We start from the raw sequence: 14,987 nt of genomic DNA on the forward strand, positions 1-14,987 counted from the left end.
CATCCTTGTTTGCCCTTTCCTGTCTGGCCCCACTCCCCATTGCACTGGGCAATGGGACTCATGACTTGGCACCATGGACCCGTCCCTTGGGCAGCAGGATCATCCTACAAGTGCTGCAGGAATTGTCTGCAGGCTCCTGCAGTTCCTCCTGCTGCTCCCTTGCCAGAGGCACCCCAGGCCAGGGGGACACATCTGGACTTCTGTGTCTGGCTCTGGGGCTGCCTGTTCTGGGCAATGATGAGGAGCTGCAGAGGCTCCGCAGGACTGACAGGATGGGCTTTGGGGCTGGCAGGAGAAGCTGAGGGACCTGGGCTGCTGCAGCTTCTGAAGAGGAGGCCCAGGGCTCATCCTGTGACTGCTCCAAGGGTTTGAGAGAATCCCAGAATCAGCAGGATTGGAAAAGACCTTGGAGATCATCAAGTCCAATCTGTGCCCTGACACTGCCTGGTCTCCCCTGAGCCTCCTCTTCCCCAGGATAAACAGCCCCAGCTCGCTCAGCCACTCCTCACAGGACTTCTTTTCCAGACCCCTCAGCAGCCTTGTTGCCCTTCTCTGGACACGCTCCAGCCCCTCCATGTCCTTCCTAAACTGAGGGGCCCAGAACTGCACACAGAACTTGAGGTGCTTCCCAACAAGTGCTGAGCACAGGGGAAGAATCACTGCCGTGCTCCTGCTGGACACATCATTCCTGAGGGAAATGGTAGGGAGGGGGTAGGGACAAAGTGTTATTGATTGGCAGCCATGAAGGGTCTTGATTTTCATGTGTATTCAGACTGCATTAGGAGGGTCTGGGAGTCAATATCAATTGGACATTGCTGATATCAATCTATAAATAGGAAAAGAAAAGAGGACAAAACAGTTCTCACTGCATTGTTCTCAATATAGTATATCCACTTTGAATATACTTCTTAAATGTGTCTAATTAACCACAGTCAAATTGAATATTTATATAATTCTTTGGGGTTCTTCTTGTTCAGGTGTTTTGGAACAAATATTTATGAGCCTTTTACACTGAATTCCTGAACTGAAGTGGTCAAGAAAGAAGAGGCCTCTGGAGAAGCAAAGTTCTCCCGCAACCTCCAAGTGGCTGAGGATCCATCCCCATCAGAGCAGCAATGAACAGAAATGGGCAAAACTTTGTGGCTGCCCCAGCTCTGGGATGGGCCCTGGGCCTGGACCAGGAGCAGCTCTTGAGGGCCCCAAGGCTGGGGCTCTTGCGCTGCCCTGGGCAGATGGGATGGCAGCAGGGGCTGCAGAGCACTCAGCACCTGAGCCCGAGGGGAGAAGGGCAGCCAGGGAGCCTCCTTTGGACTTGGCCAAGCACCTTCACCCATGGCTGGGGCTGAGTCCTGTGGCAGCTGCAGCTGCTGCTGGGCCCTTGCCAGGGGCTGAGGCCGTGGGCCAGTGGCCAGAGCAGCCTGGCCTGAGCAGAGCTGTGGGGCCAGAGCTGGCTGGGCTGAGCTGGGGAGAGGCCCTTGGTGCTGCCCAGAGCTCAGGGCCGCTGGCAGAGCTTGCAGGGAGCTGGGCTGGGCTCAGAGAGCCTGGCCCAGAAACCATCAGTGTCCATCTCAGCCTGGCTGAGCATGCAGGGGCAGGACTCAGGCCAGGCCTTGTGGGGCAGGGCCAGCGCCTGTGCAAGGCATTGCAAACAGGCAAGTGGCCCAGAGAGGAGGCTGCTCTGTGCCCTTGGTGGCATGGACAGAGCAGGGAGAGGGGGCCCAGGACATTTGTCAGCACCAGCCTCTGTGCTCTTGCCTAGGCAGCCCTGACTGCTGAGCCCAGCTTTGGCCTGGGCTGAGTTTGGCTGTGGCCCAGCTCCATCCTCCTGTGGGGCTCAAGGCCTATTCCCAGCCATGGCCAGCCCTGGCCGGCCTCTCTGCTGGCCCAGAGGCCAGCAGAGCCCGGGGCAGGGCTGTCTGTGCATCCCCACAGGTGCCACGGGCTCTGCAGGAGCTGGCAGAGACTGCCCAGCAGGGAGGCCATGGGGCACAGAGCCCCAAGGCTGCTGTGGGCACCACGGCACTGGGGCTGTTCCCAGCTGCAATGCTCCTGGCCTGGGCTGGGCCTGCACAGGTGCTGGGCCACCATGGCTGGGCAAGCACAGGGCCACAGCTCTGCAGGAGCTGGCAGAGGCTGCCCAGCAGGGAGGCCATGGGGCACAGAGCCCCAAGGCTGCTGTGGGCACCACGGCACAGGGGCCGTTCCCAGCCGCAATGCTCCTGGCCTGGGATGGGCCTGCACAGGGGCTGGGCCACCATGGCTGGGCCAGCAAAGGGCCACAAAAGGGCCACGCAGCCGCTGCCAGGCCTGACAGCAAGGCCAGGCACACACAAGCAATTGCTGAGCATGGCCCGTGCTGGCCAGGGCTGACTGTGGCAAAGGCAGAGCTCAGCTGCCCTTGGTGGCTGCAGCAACACTCCAGAGCCCAAAGAGCCTCCATGGCTGTGCTGGAGACCAAGGCTGCAGGAGGGAAATGCAGGGCTGCTGCAGGATGGGGAGTGCATTGAATTCCAGCACACACCTTAGTTCCCAGGGGTTTCTTGGCTGAAAACAAATGAACATCCCTCTGTTTCTCGGGGAGCTCCTTCTCCAAGGAAAGCAGGTAGAAGTTGGAGCCAAGGAGCTGAAAGCTGCAGGTGCAGCCTGGCCTGGAGGGAGCTCAGATTTGCACAAGGCTACTCTGAGTGCAAGGGCTTGGATGGGGGAAATGGTTGGGTGGGGGTAGAGACAGAGTCTGATTGATTGTCAGCCATGAAGGGTCTTGATTTTCATATCTTTTCCAACTGCATAAGGAGGTACTTGGATTCAGTGTCAGCTGGTGATTGCATGTATATATAAATTGACAGGGGAAAAAACCCCTCAATTTGACCTAAGAAATCTTTTCTCACTGTCTTTTTAAATAGAATCTATTCAACTTGAATACACTACTGGAATTTGTTTAATTAACCACAAAATATTTAAAAATTAAAATTAAATTGTTCTCAGAGGCTTGGCTTTTTAAGGTGTTCTCAATGTTAGTGAGCCCTGAGACAGTGTATTCATGCACTGAAGAGCTGAAGGCTGAACAAGCCTCTGGAGCAGGACAATTCAGCAGCAGCCTACAAGGTGCTGAGGATGTCAGCAGACCCCACTGAGGCCATCCCTGCCCAGAGACCGTGGGGGAATGGGCAGACAAGGAGAGCGTCCCTGGGGCTGGGGCAGCACAACTCAGAGGCACCAGGGGCTCCAGCTGGGCAATGGAGTGTGGAATGTGGCTGGGAAAGCCCTGCCTGGGCTGTGCCAAGCAGGACAGACAAGCCCTGACTCCCATCCCCCAAACAACTCTCTAAAAGAGATATTTAAAAGGAATTACAATTCTTTCCATACTCTGAGTTGAACTCACTGGAGCAATACCAACAAAAGATTCTCAGGAGCTCAAAGCAACAAAACAGCTTTTACTGGTAACTTTAGAAAATCAGAGAAACTTTGGCAAAAGGTTTAATATGACATTCAATCAACACAACACAATTCTCAAAGCATTAACTTGGCCCCTTCACCTTTACAAACTCTAAGCCTGTTCAATTTTAAGTTACTCAAAATTGGCAAGAAGAGGGAATTAGAAGAAGGAAAAGAAAACACAGAAAGAGAGAAAGAAATAAAACAAAATACAGAGGAGCACACACACAGCTACAAACTCCTGGATTCCAGAATGTTTCAGATGGAAATTCCAAGAGGAGGTAGGGTCACGATGTCTGCTTGCCATGTGGTCAGCCTCAAATACCCCTTGGTCATCCTGGGCCCTTCCCCCAGGTGGGACTTGGGGTCATTTGGTCCCTCAGGAGCTGGGCTGGGGGCTGCAGAGGTGGCTGTGGAGCATTGCCTGTGCTGTGCCAGGGACTGGCAGACACTGCTGGGCTGGGATAGAGGCTCTGGGGGTACTGGGGTCACAGGGCAGGGCAGTGCTGGGGTTCCAGGGCAGGGCAAGGCTGGACCTGCCCCTTCCTCCCCCACACACAAAATGTTTCAAGCCAACAATCTCCTCCAGTCTTTCACTACAGGAAATGCTGGAAGTGAAATCCCATTTGTGGCCATGGGCACCTGGTTCAGAAGGACAGTTCTTTTCCATAGGAAGGAAAGCACAGAGCTCCAAGGTTTGGAAGGCAGGTGAGAGCCTCAGTAGGCCAAGGCCAGCCAGACGTGTCAGGAATGGCAGATTTTTTTTGGAAGCAGTCTTTGAATTTAGGGAATTTTGGAGGTGGAAAACCAATCTCGGCCATGGGCACCTGGAGAGGCAGGACAGTTCTTTCCCATGGGAAGGAGAGCATGGACCCTCCCTCAGTATTTTGGGGACAGATGAGAAGTGACTACTGTGAAACCACTGCCAGCCAGACTTGTCCTGGCAATATTCCTATGGGAACAATATCAGGATATAAGGAAATTTGGAGGTGAAATCCCAATTCTGGCCATGGGTGCCTGGAGCAGAAGGACAGTTCTTTTCCATTGGGAAGGAAAGCACAGAGCCCCAGTGTTTCAGCAGCAGATGAGAAGTGACCCTCAACATGCACAGGTCAGCTGTACCAGTCAGGCAGTCCATGGGAGGCCAAACCAGCCAGAGCTGTTCTGTGTTCTCTTGGTTTTATGGGGCTCCATAGTGTCACAATGGTGCCATGGATCCATGGAGCCCCGCAGTGTCATCATGGTGACTTGATTCCATGGGTTCCAGCAGTGTCACAATGGCCCCTTGATTACAAGAAGACCTGCAGTGTCACTGGCCCCCAGGTTCAATGGGGTCCCACAATGTCACAGTGGCCCCTAGGTTCCATAAGGCCCCACAGTGTCACAATGGTCCTAAGGATTCCATGAGCCCTTGCAGTGTCACAATGGTCTCCGTGGTTCCCCAGGCCCCACAATGTCATGGGACTCCTCTGTTCCATGAGGTCTGCAATATCACAATGGACCTTTGGACCCTGGGGCTTTGCTGTGTCACAATGGTCTCCTCTGGCTCCACAGTGTCACAATGGACCACTGATGACATGAGGCCACTCTGTGTTGCCCTGGAGCTTTGGTTCCATGCAGCCCTGCAGTGTCACAAAGGCCTCTTGATTTCATGAGGCCCCACAGTATCACAATGGTCCTCCCAGGGCCACCATTAGGAGGTCCATAGTATCACAATGGACTTCCTCATGGTCTCGCTGGTTCCATGAGGCCTCATAGTGTCCCAATGGTTTGCTTATTCCTTGGGGCCTCATAGTGTCACAATGGTCTCCATGTTTCCATGAGGCCCAGCAATGTCACAGTGCTCTCCATGATTCCATGGTGCCCCACAGTGTCAAAATGGTCCCTTGATGTCACAGGGCCCCACAGTGTCACACTGGCTCTTTGGTCTGACAGGGCCCCACAGTGTCACAATGTTCCCTTGGTCTCAAAGGGGCCCACAGTGTCACAATGGTCCCTTGGTCTCACAGGACCCCACAGTGTCACAATGGTCCCTTGGTTCCATGGGCCCTGTGCTGCTGCATTCCCCCCTCCCCTTCTCAGGCTGCCCTGCCAGCTGAGAAATGCTCCTTGGGCCTGGGCCTTGGCCAACAGCCCCTGGGCTCAGCCCCTCTGGAGCTCATCACAAACACTGTCTGCTCCAGGCACTGCTGCTGCCCAACCAGCTCCTGGTTTCTGTAGGAGCAGCCCTGGGAACTGTTTTTGTTCCCACTGTGGCACAAGATCCCTGTTATCACAGGGATCCAAAGAAAGCTGTTGAAGCCAAGTGCGTCCAGGATGAACCATTGCTGGGACTGAAGCCCCTCTCTTGGGGCCCTGCAAACAGCACTCCAAAAGGAGCCCTTGGAGCTCTTCTGGGCCAGCGACTCCCTCTGAGTGGGGCCTCTCCCAGCCGGGAACTCTCCCGTTTGCTGCACTCGGGGATCCTGAACAACGATGGAGCCTGGGCCGATCCCCCACTCCTCCAGGCTCAACCCTTCACCCACTGGGGAGATGCCAAAGGATCCACAGTGAGCATTTCCTGCCCTCGGGGGAATTGCTCACAGGTGCCTTGCACTGACTCTTGGTGTCTGTGTGCACACAGGAGCGCCTGTGCTGGGGAAATGTGGCAGAAATGCTGCTCTCTGAGGGGTTTAAGTGCTTTGGATAGCTGAGTCAGTCAGATATCCAGATATCAGTAAGTAAGGTTTTGTCACAAGCTCTAAACTAAGTTAAATGCTGCTGAAAGCTGTTCTTTTGCAAAGATATAAAGTTTATTGTAAGTTATTACCTAATTTTTTAAGTGGTATTCCTGTTTTAAATTAAGTCATAAGTTATAAGTTAGGTTAGATACTGTTAAGTAGTGTTCTTCTGCCAAATTGTGAAGTTGAAGGTATCACTTAAGGTTAAGGTGTAAGTTAAATTCTGTTAGGTTTGAGCTCTATTAAGCTTTTAGGCTGTATTCCTTTTATCCTCGCCCTCGTTGCCCTTGTGTCATACACACTCACAGGGACAGTTCTCAGTTCATTTCTGGTTTGATTGCCTAGATTTACTTTGGTTTTGTTGTTACTTTGTTTCCTTTCTGTGCCTGAAGAGTCCAGTCAGGAGCAGAGTGGCTCTTGCCAAGGAACTTTGTGCTGCTGTCCCTTAATATTAAATCTGGTTTTTGCTGCTCCCTTTCTGGAGATTTTTTCAGCGCTCTCAAGGCCTTGTTTGTAACAGGGTGAAGGAGCCCTTGCCCAGGCTCTGGCTCTGGGGGGCACAGGGACCCTGCCGGGAGGTCCCTGTCCCCCTGTGCCATCCCCAGGGCCCCGGCCCCCCGTCCCCGTGTCAGGCTCTGGGGTTGATCTCGTGGAACATCCTCTGGGGGAGGCTGCGGGTCCAGGGGTGGGGGGACCCGGGAGGACAGGGGACCCCGCTGTGCACGAGCAGGGTTGGACTGCTCTGGGGGGAGCTGTGAGGGGGGCCGGGGCAGAGTGACCTTCCCAGTGACCTCACATAGCCCTCGTGATGTCACACAGCTCCTGTGATATCACACAGCCTCTGTGATGTCACACAGCATCCTGTGATGTCACACAGCCCCTGTGATGTCACACTGCCCCTTATGATGCCACACACCTCTTTTGCAATGTCACATAGACAGCAATGATATCACAGCCCACTCTGGGATGTCACACATCACGCTTGTGATGCCAGAGAACCAAATCTGAGATGTCACCCTGGAATGTCATGCAGCTGCACTGTGATGTCACAGAAAACACAGTGATGTCAAAAAGGCACCCTGTGATGTCACTGTCTGTTCTGTGTTGTCACAGCCTGCTCTGTGATGTTACACAGCCACCCAGTGATGTCACAACCCACTCTCTGATGTCACAGAGATACCCTCTATGATGGCAGGATCTGCTCTATGGCCTCACACCTGCTCTTTATCGTCACAGGCAGCTTTGTGATGTCACAACAGTCTCAGTGATGTCACAAAACCCTCTCTGGAATGTCATACTGCCACTCTGTAATGTCACAGCACACACTCTGACCTCACAGCCAGCTCTATGATGTCATACAGCCATGCCTTGATGTCACAGACTGCTCTGTGATGTCCCACAGTCCCCTCTATGATGCTGTAGCTGCTCAGTGACCTCACACAATGAACTCTGTGATGTCATAGCCCAATCTGTGACCTCACACAGCCCACTCTGTGCTGTCACACAGCCCCTTGCTGACATCACAGCTGCTCTGTGCCTCTATGACACAGCCCCAGAGGTGCTGCTGTGACAGAGCCCCCTCGGGGACATGCCACAGCCCCTGCCAGTGCTGAGCCCCTGTGAGCTCTGTCTGTGCCCTGCTGGTGTCCCTGAGGGGCCCTGGCAGTGCCCCAGCCCTGCTGGGCTGTGCACAGGAGCTGCTCCTGGCCAGAGCTGTCTCTCTGCAGCGCTGCCCTTGCCAGGAGCTGCCTCTGGGCCAGGAGCCCGGCCCAGCTCAGCAGCACAGACACAGCACAGGGACTTTAATCACCCTCTGGGGCTTTGCTGTTCTTTGCTTCAGACCCATCCCCCAGAATGTGCTCAAAGAACTTCTCAGGGACTCAAAAAGAGGGGGAAACACTGAAGTTTTTCATACTTTAAATAGATCCTTCTGAGGGACAGGACCGAGAAAATGTACCCAGGTTCCAGGTAGAGCAGAACACAGGTGGCAGTGATGACATGTGGGAACAAGCGAGGGAAAGGTGTCTCTGGTGCTGAGCAAAGCTGTGCCTCTCTCCCTGCAGGCTGTCGGCATCCCCTGCTGCCACACCTGGCTGGGCCCTTCCTTTGCTGGCAGCTCTGCCTCCTGCCTGCCTATGCCTGCACGTGCTGCACCACAGCCCTGCCCTGGCAGGGAAATTCCTTTCTCCTGGTGCCAGTCTGGGCCTCCCCAGCTGCCCTTGATGCTATTATGTCTTCTTCAGGCCCATTCCCACTATGAAGAAAAAGCTCCAGACTCTCTGAAACCACCCTTCCATCCCTCCCAGGCTATTCCCGTTTAGTCCTCAGTCTCTACCCCACTGACCCCAGAGCTATCAGCCTCTCCCTGGTGCTTATCTGATGAGGCCTCCAAACCCCATCTTGGGAGATTTTTGGGTCCTCTCCAAGACTTGTGAAAAGGGAAAAATAGTGATTAAAGGATTTTTCTCCTAAATCTTGCAGTGACAGAACAAGGGTCAATATCTTTAAAACGAATGAGGGTGGATTTACATTTGGTAGAAGGAGGAAATCTTTTATAGTTATGAGAAAGGCACAAAGCTGCAAGTGTATTTCCGGAGAAAGGGATGCCCCATCACAGGAATTGTCCAAGAGCAGGATGTTTGTGCAGCCTGACCCAGTGAAACCCTCTCATCCTCAGGGACAGAATTCCTGTAGTGTGGGCTCTCTGATGTGCTGGGTGCCCTCACAACACTTCTGGCCAGAATGTCTGCTGAGGGCAGCCAGGTTGCTGCGGGGGCAGTGACCTCACAGCCATCAGCATGGCAGCCCTGTCCCCTGGGTCTGGCTCTGCCCTTTCCTCTGCCCCTGCTTTGGCTCTGCTGGCATGAAGAGTTTTCTCATTAATATCTTGTCCCCAAGGTGCTGGGGCCAATGGCTTCCCAGTCAGGCTCCTGGAGCAGAAGTGGCTTTTCAGAGCCCAGCCAGGAATGAGCCCTGAGGCAGCAGCTCTGCAGTGGTGGCCACCAGGCTGGGCTGCCAAGGGAGGCTTCTGGCCGTGGCCTGCAAGCAGCTGCTGCTGCCAAGGTGCCTTTGGTGCCTCAGGATCTCCCTGACACAGCTCCCAGCACGGCACTCTGCCCTTGTGCCTGAGGACTTCCCTGTGCTGGGGCTGGCCTGGGGCTTTTCCTGCAGCGGGACCTGCCCTGCTCATGGCACAGGAAAGGCAGTTCCTGCTGGAGCAGGAGGCTCTGCCTGCAATGGGCTCCAGCAACTCCAGCAAGGCCCTGCTGACTTCAAAACTGCTTCCTAGAGCACGATATTCTAATATTGGTATAGCTCCTGAACTGTGGAGTAAATAACTGTGCTAGTGATCTTTCCATCTGATCATGATCAGAATAAGCTAGAGACATATTTCTATAAATAATTCGGGTATTCTATCATTGATTCTGCAGGACAAATTGTGTTAAAGTTGAATTCCACCTGTTCAATCTTTTACACCTTTGACAAAGTCTGGGGCTGGGATTGGATCCAGCCACTCCCAGTCTCCTCTCTTAGAAGGAATTTTAGAAGTCTAGGGGCCCTGCAGGGGTTTGAGGAACCATGGTGGCTACTGGGTGTCATTTCTTCACCTCATGACTCATCAGAAGTTTCTCCAAAAAAGAAATAAAGCTTTTGCCTCTGTGCCCATGACAGGAACCCCTGTGAGTGTCTGGGACATCCCGGATCTTTGGCATCCTGGGGACTCCTGGGATGTCGCTGTGGAGCCCCCGTGAGTGCCTGTGACGGGCTTCACAGATCGGTGCCTTTGCAGCTCAAGGTTCCCTGGGATGTCTCAATGGAATGGCTGTGACTGCCTCTGAACCCACGGCTCTTTACCATCTCCAAAAACCCCTGGAAGGTCTCCATGGAGCCCGTGTCTGTGCCTGTGACATTCCAGATCTGGAACAGCCTGGAAACTCATGGAAAGTCCCCATGGAACCCCTCTGAGGGCCTGTGACAAATCTGATCCTTAGCAGGCAACCATCACCAGCCCCTTGTTGCTATGGTCAGTATCCATGGCAACCATTACCAGCCCCCTGTTGCTATGGTCAGTTTCCCTGGCAACCATCACACACCCCCTGTTGCTATGGTCAGTTTCCATGGCAACCAACACCAGACATCTGTTGCTATGGTCAGTTTCCATAGCAACCATCACCAGGACCCTGTTGCTATGGTCAGTTTCCATGGCAACCATCACCAGACCCCTGTTGCTATGCTCAGTCCCTTGGCAGCTCCATGGAGACCCCATGCTGGGGTGGTTGCCATGGACGCCAGCTCAGGCCTGCAGCCAGAGCCCGTTGCCATGGCAACCACTGGCAGCCCCATCCCCAGGCTCATGGGATCCCAGAACCACAGAATTGGCTGAGCTGCGAGGGACCCATCAGGATCCTCCAGTCCAACTGCTGGCCCTGCACAGGACACCCCAAAAATGCCAGCCTGGGGCTGGCAGCGCTGTCCAAACGCTGCTGGAGCTCAGAGAGCCCTGGAGCTGGGACCCTTCCCTGGGGAGCCTGGGCAGGACTCCAGCAGCCTCTGGGCAAAAACCTTTTCCTGACATCCAACCTGAGCCTGCCCCGACTCAGCTGCAGCCGTTCCCTCCACTCCTGTCCCTGGGCACCAGAGGGAAGAGGTTCCCACAGCCCCAGCCAGGGACCTGCTCCCAAGGCTGTTGCCATGGCCACCAGGACTGGGACAAGCTGGGATGCTCGGTTTCCATGGGTTGGGGTTCAGGAATGGGATTCACCAATTTCCTGATCGTGCTAAAACCGCGCTGCTCTCTCTGCCCTCCCACCCCCAATGGAAAGCACAAAAGGCAAAGATCCCGGGCTGGGATAAGAACAATTTATTGGGAACAGCAATGAGATAAGGAACAAACGGAACAGAAACAATATTGATAACAGAAGGGATAAGAAAACCTGTTTACAGGGAAAACTAATTCATCAACAACAGGCTCTTCCTGGCCTTGCATTTCCCCTGTCTGGAAAGGACACCCTTCTCCTCAGGGAGAGAGAGAGAGTCCCTTTCCTGCCCCTGGAAATGACCTGAGGTGGGAGTAAATGTAATGACACGGCCATGGCCAGACCCTCACGTTCTTCCATCCCACATCATGTCTTTGGCAAGGGCAGGAAAAGGGACAGGTGTCTTCCCAGATGGATCACAGGGAAAATGGATCACCAGGGCTCTTCCCAATGTGGGCCCTCCAATGGGGGTTGAAGCTGGAGTGGTGCATGAAGCTGTTCCTGCGTTTGTGGCATTTGCCGGACTTCCCTTACCGGTGCCTCCGTTGGTGTCTGGTCAAGGCAGAGCTCTGGGTGAAGCTCTTCCCACACTGGGGACACTCGAAGGGCCTCTCCCCAGTGTGGATGCGCCGGTGGGTGATGAGGGTGGACTTTTGCTTGAAGCCCTTCCCACAGTCAGGGCAGTGGAAGGGCCTCTCCTCTGTGTGAATCCGCTCATGCAGACGGAGATTTGAGCTGGTCTGAAACCTCTTCCCACAGGTTGGGCACTCGTAGGGCCTCTCCCCAGTGTGGATACGCTGGTGGATAATGAGGTCGGAGTTGCGCTTGAAGCCCTTCCCACAGTCAGGGCAGCAGAAAGGCCTCTCCCCAGTGTGAATGAGCTGGTGCCTGAGGAGATCGGAGCTTGTCCAAAAGCTCTTCTGACAGTGGGGACACTCGTGGGGCCTCTCCCCAGTGTGGATGCGTTGGTGGGTGACGAGGGCGGAGCTGCAGCTGAAGCCCTTCCCACATTCCCCACACTTGTAGGGCCATTCCCCAGTGTGGATCAACTGGTGGCTGATCAGGGTGCTGCTCTGCCTGAAGCTCTTCCCACACTCCAAGCACTTGTGGCGCTTCTCCCCATCATGAAGCTGCTCATGGGCCACCAGTTCCAAGATCTGGCTGAAGCTCTTTCCACCGTCCTGGCTCAGGGAGGGTCTTTCCTCCTCAGAGCACCCTGGGCTGGGTTTGGAGCCCCTCTTCCTGCAGGATCTCTGGGGATTTTCCTCCCCATTAGAATTCTGCACTGTGGACTCAATCAAAACAGCCTCTTCCATGAGGTTCTGCCAAGGAGATTCTTCCTCCATGGTCTCCATCATCAGCTTTTTGTCTGGGGAAGGAAGGGCAAGGAGAGGATGGGATTTGCCTCCATTCCAAAAGGAAGGGGAAGGAGATTCCCCCAGTGCATCCCCGGCAGGACGGTCTTGGCACCAAGGTTGTCCTGCAGCCGGGGGCTGTGCTGGGCTGGGAGATGGAGCAGGAGAGAGGGAGAAAGGGGCACTTGTGGGACTTTCCGCAGCCTTGTGTTCCTCATCGTGAGGTGAATGAACCTTGTCAGTCTGGCTGGTAGCATTTGCTCCCTTTCCTCCAGTGATTTTAACAAACTTTTCAAGGAAGGACAACAAAATATTTTCTTTACACTGGCCACCCACAACACCTGTTTTCTTCATCAGTTCTCCCATAAGTCGCTCAGAGGAAGCTGCATCCAAGTTTCCAAGAGTTCTTCCAGAAAGAACCACAACCTCCTCAGAGAAGTGAACCATGCTGTTGTCAAAGGCACTTGGAGTCAGAGAACAGTGCCCTGAACACACTGTGCCCAAATAATATTGCAATATGGTTAAAAAAAATGGTTACAGAGATTCCTCTGCCCCAATTAAGGTGCTAATGAGACCAAATCCAAAATGGATTTTATTGAACAGTAAATGTGAGGTAGAGAGAGAGATGGAAAGAAAGAGAAAAGGGGGAAAGAGCAAGGGACAGAGACCTCCTCTGGAGGAAGCCAAGTGTGACATTGTCCCCTGTGTGTGAGCCCTTCCCAGGGTGGGAGTTTTACACCTGAGCCTGTTTGGGTAAGGGGGGTGGTGTTCACCCCCTGAGCAGGGATTACCCCACTGCTTCAGGTTGCCATACAAGATGTAACCAAATGCATGTTTCTAATCCCCATCCTCATAAACTGCTATAAAAAGGTGGGGCATTGTTCTTCATCTCTTCCATGACTCACCCCTGATAACGCCCTCCAGGGGAGATATCTCCTGTGAATGGGCCATTGAGTGTCACTGCAGGACGGATAAAATTCCATCCTCCCATTGTGGGATGCTCCACCCAGGGGGAGGATCCAAGCATTCCTACCTGGATATGAGCTGAGGCTTTCAACACCAGGAGCAGCTTGCCTGCTGGATTCCCAGAGGACAAGAGCTCCAGAACCACCCCTGGACCTTCAGAGGAAGACCAGACCCTTCTACAGGATCACTGCTCTGACAGAATCACGTTGATCACTTCAACAGGACTGAAGCCACCATTTAATGTGACTGCTGCCACCACCCTGACCAACAGGGTGTCAGGTTATATCCTGACTCTGTCAGTTTAAGGCAGTGTTTCTGTATCATTGTCCTGATCTAAATTTTCTTCTTAAATTGTATCTCCGACTTGGACTCTCCCCCAAGTTTACCTTCAAACCAGAACAAAAGACAATGTGCGCACCCTTTGTTTTCTTCCCAGAACAGGATTTCCCATTCCCAAATCTTGATTGGATGGAGGAAGAGGCTGAGAGGAAAAGGAAGGAGCCCTGGGATACCCAGGCAGGTGAGGAGGAAGTCAGTGCCCCTTTCCCCCTCTCTCCTGCTCCATCTCCCAGCCCAGCACAGCCCCCGGCTGCAGGACAACCTTGGTGCCAAGACCGTCCTGCTGGGGATGCACTGGGGGAATCTCCTTCCCCTTCCTTCTGGAATGGAGGCAAATCTCATCTTCTCCTTGCCCTTCCTTCCCCAGAAATAAAGCTGATGATGGAGACCAGGGAGGAAAAATCGCCTTGGCAGAACCTCATGGAAGAGGCTGTTTTGATTGAGTCCACAGTGCAGAATTCTAATGGGGAGGAAAATCCCCAGAGATCCTGCAGGAAGAGGGGCTCCAAACCCAGCCCAGGATGCTCTGAGGAGGAAAGACTTACCCAGAGCCAGGAAGGTGGACAGAGCTTCAGCCAGTTCTTGGAGCTGATGGCCCATGAGCAGCTTCATGATGGGGAGAAGCGCCACAAGTGCTTGGAGTGTGGGAAGAGCTTCAGGCAGAGCAGCACCCTGATCAGCCACCAGTTGATCCAAACTGGGGAATGGCCCTACGAGTGTGGGGAATGTGGGAAGGGCTTCAGCTACAGATCCAACCTTGTGACCCACCAACGCATCCACACTGGGGGGAGGCCCTAAAAGTGTCCTGAGTGTGGGAAGAGGTTTCAGACCGGCTCCAATCTCCTCCTGCACCAGCAGATTCACACGGATGAGAGGCCCTTCTGCTGCTCTGACTGTGGGAAGAGCTTCAAGCGCAGCTCCCACCTCATCAGGCACCGGCGCATCCACACTGGGGAGAGGCCCTACAAGTGTCCCCAGTGTGGGAAGAGCTTCGCCCGGAGCTCTAACTTGACCAGTCACCAAAGGAGGCACCGGTAAAGTAAGCCCTGCCAATGCCTCAAGTGCAGGAGGAGCTTCGTGCACTGCTCCAGCTTCAACCCCCATGGAGGACCCATGTTAAGCAGAGCCCTGGTGATCCATGTTCCCCATGATCCAGGCCGGGAAAACACCTGTACCGTTTCTTGCCCCTGCCAATGGACATGTTGTGGCTCTGAAAAAACACATGAGGGTCAGGGCATGACCATGTCATTATATTCTCTCCCACCTCAGGACATTGCCAGGGGCAGGAAAGGGACTCTCTCTCTCTCTCTCTCGCTCTCTCCCCTGAGGAGAAGGGTGTCCTTTCCAGGCAATGGAAAATTGTGGCCGGGAAGAGACAGTCAGTTGTGTTGTCGTTTTCCCTTTAATTTATCCCT

Source organism: Melozone crissalis, unplaced genomic scaffold, assembly GCF_028551555.1.
Source record: "Melozone crissalis strain CALT ecotype California unplaced genomic scaffold, PUWL_Pcris_2 ptg000139l_1, whole genome shotgun sequence".
Taxonomy (NCBI): Eukaryota; Metazoa; Chordata; class Aves; order Passeriformes; family Passerellidae; genus Melozone; species Melozone crissalis.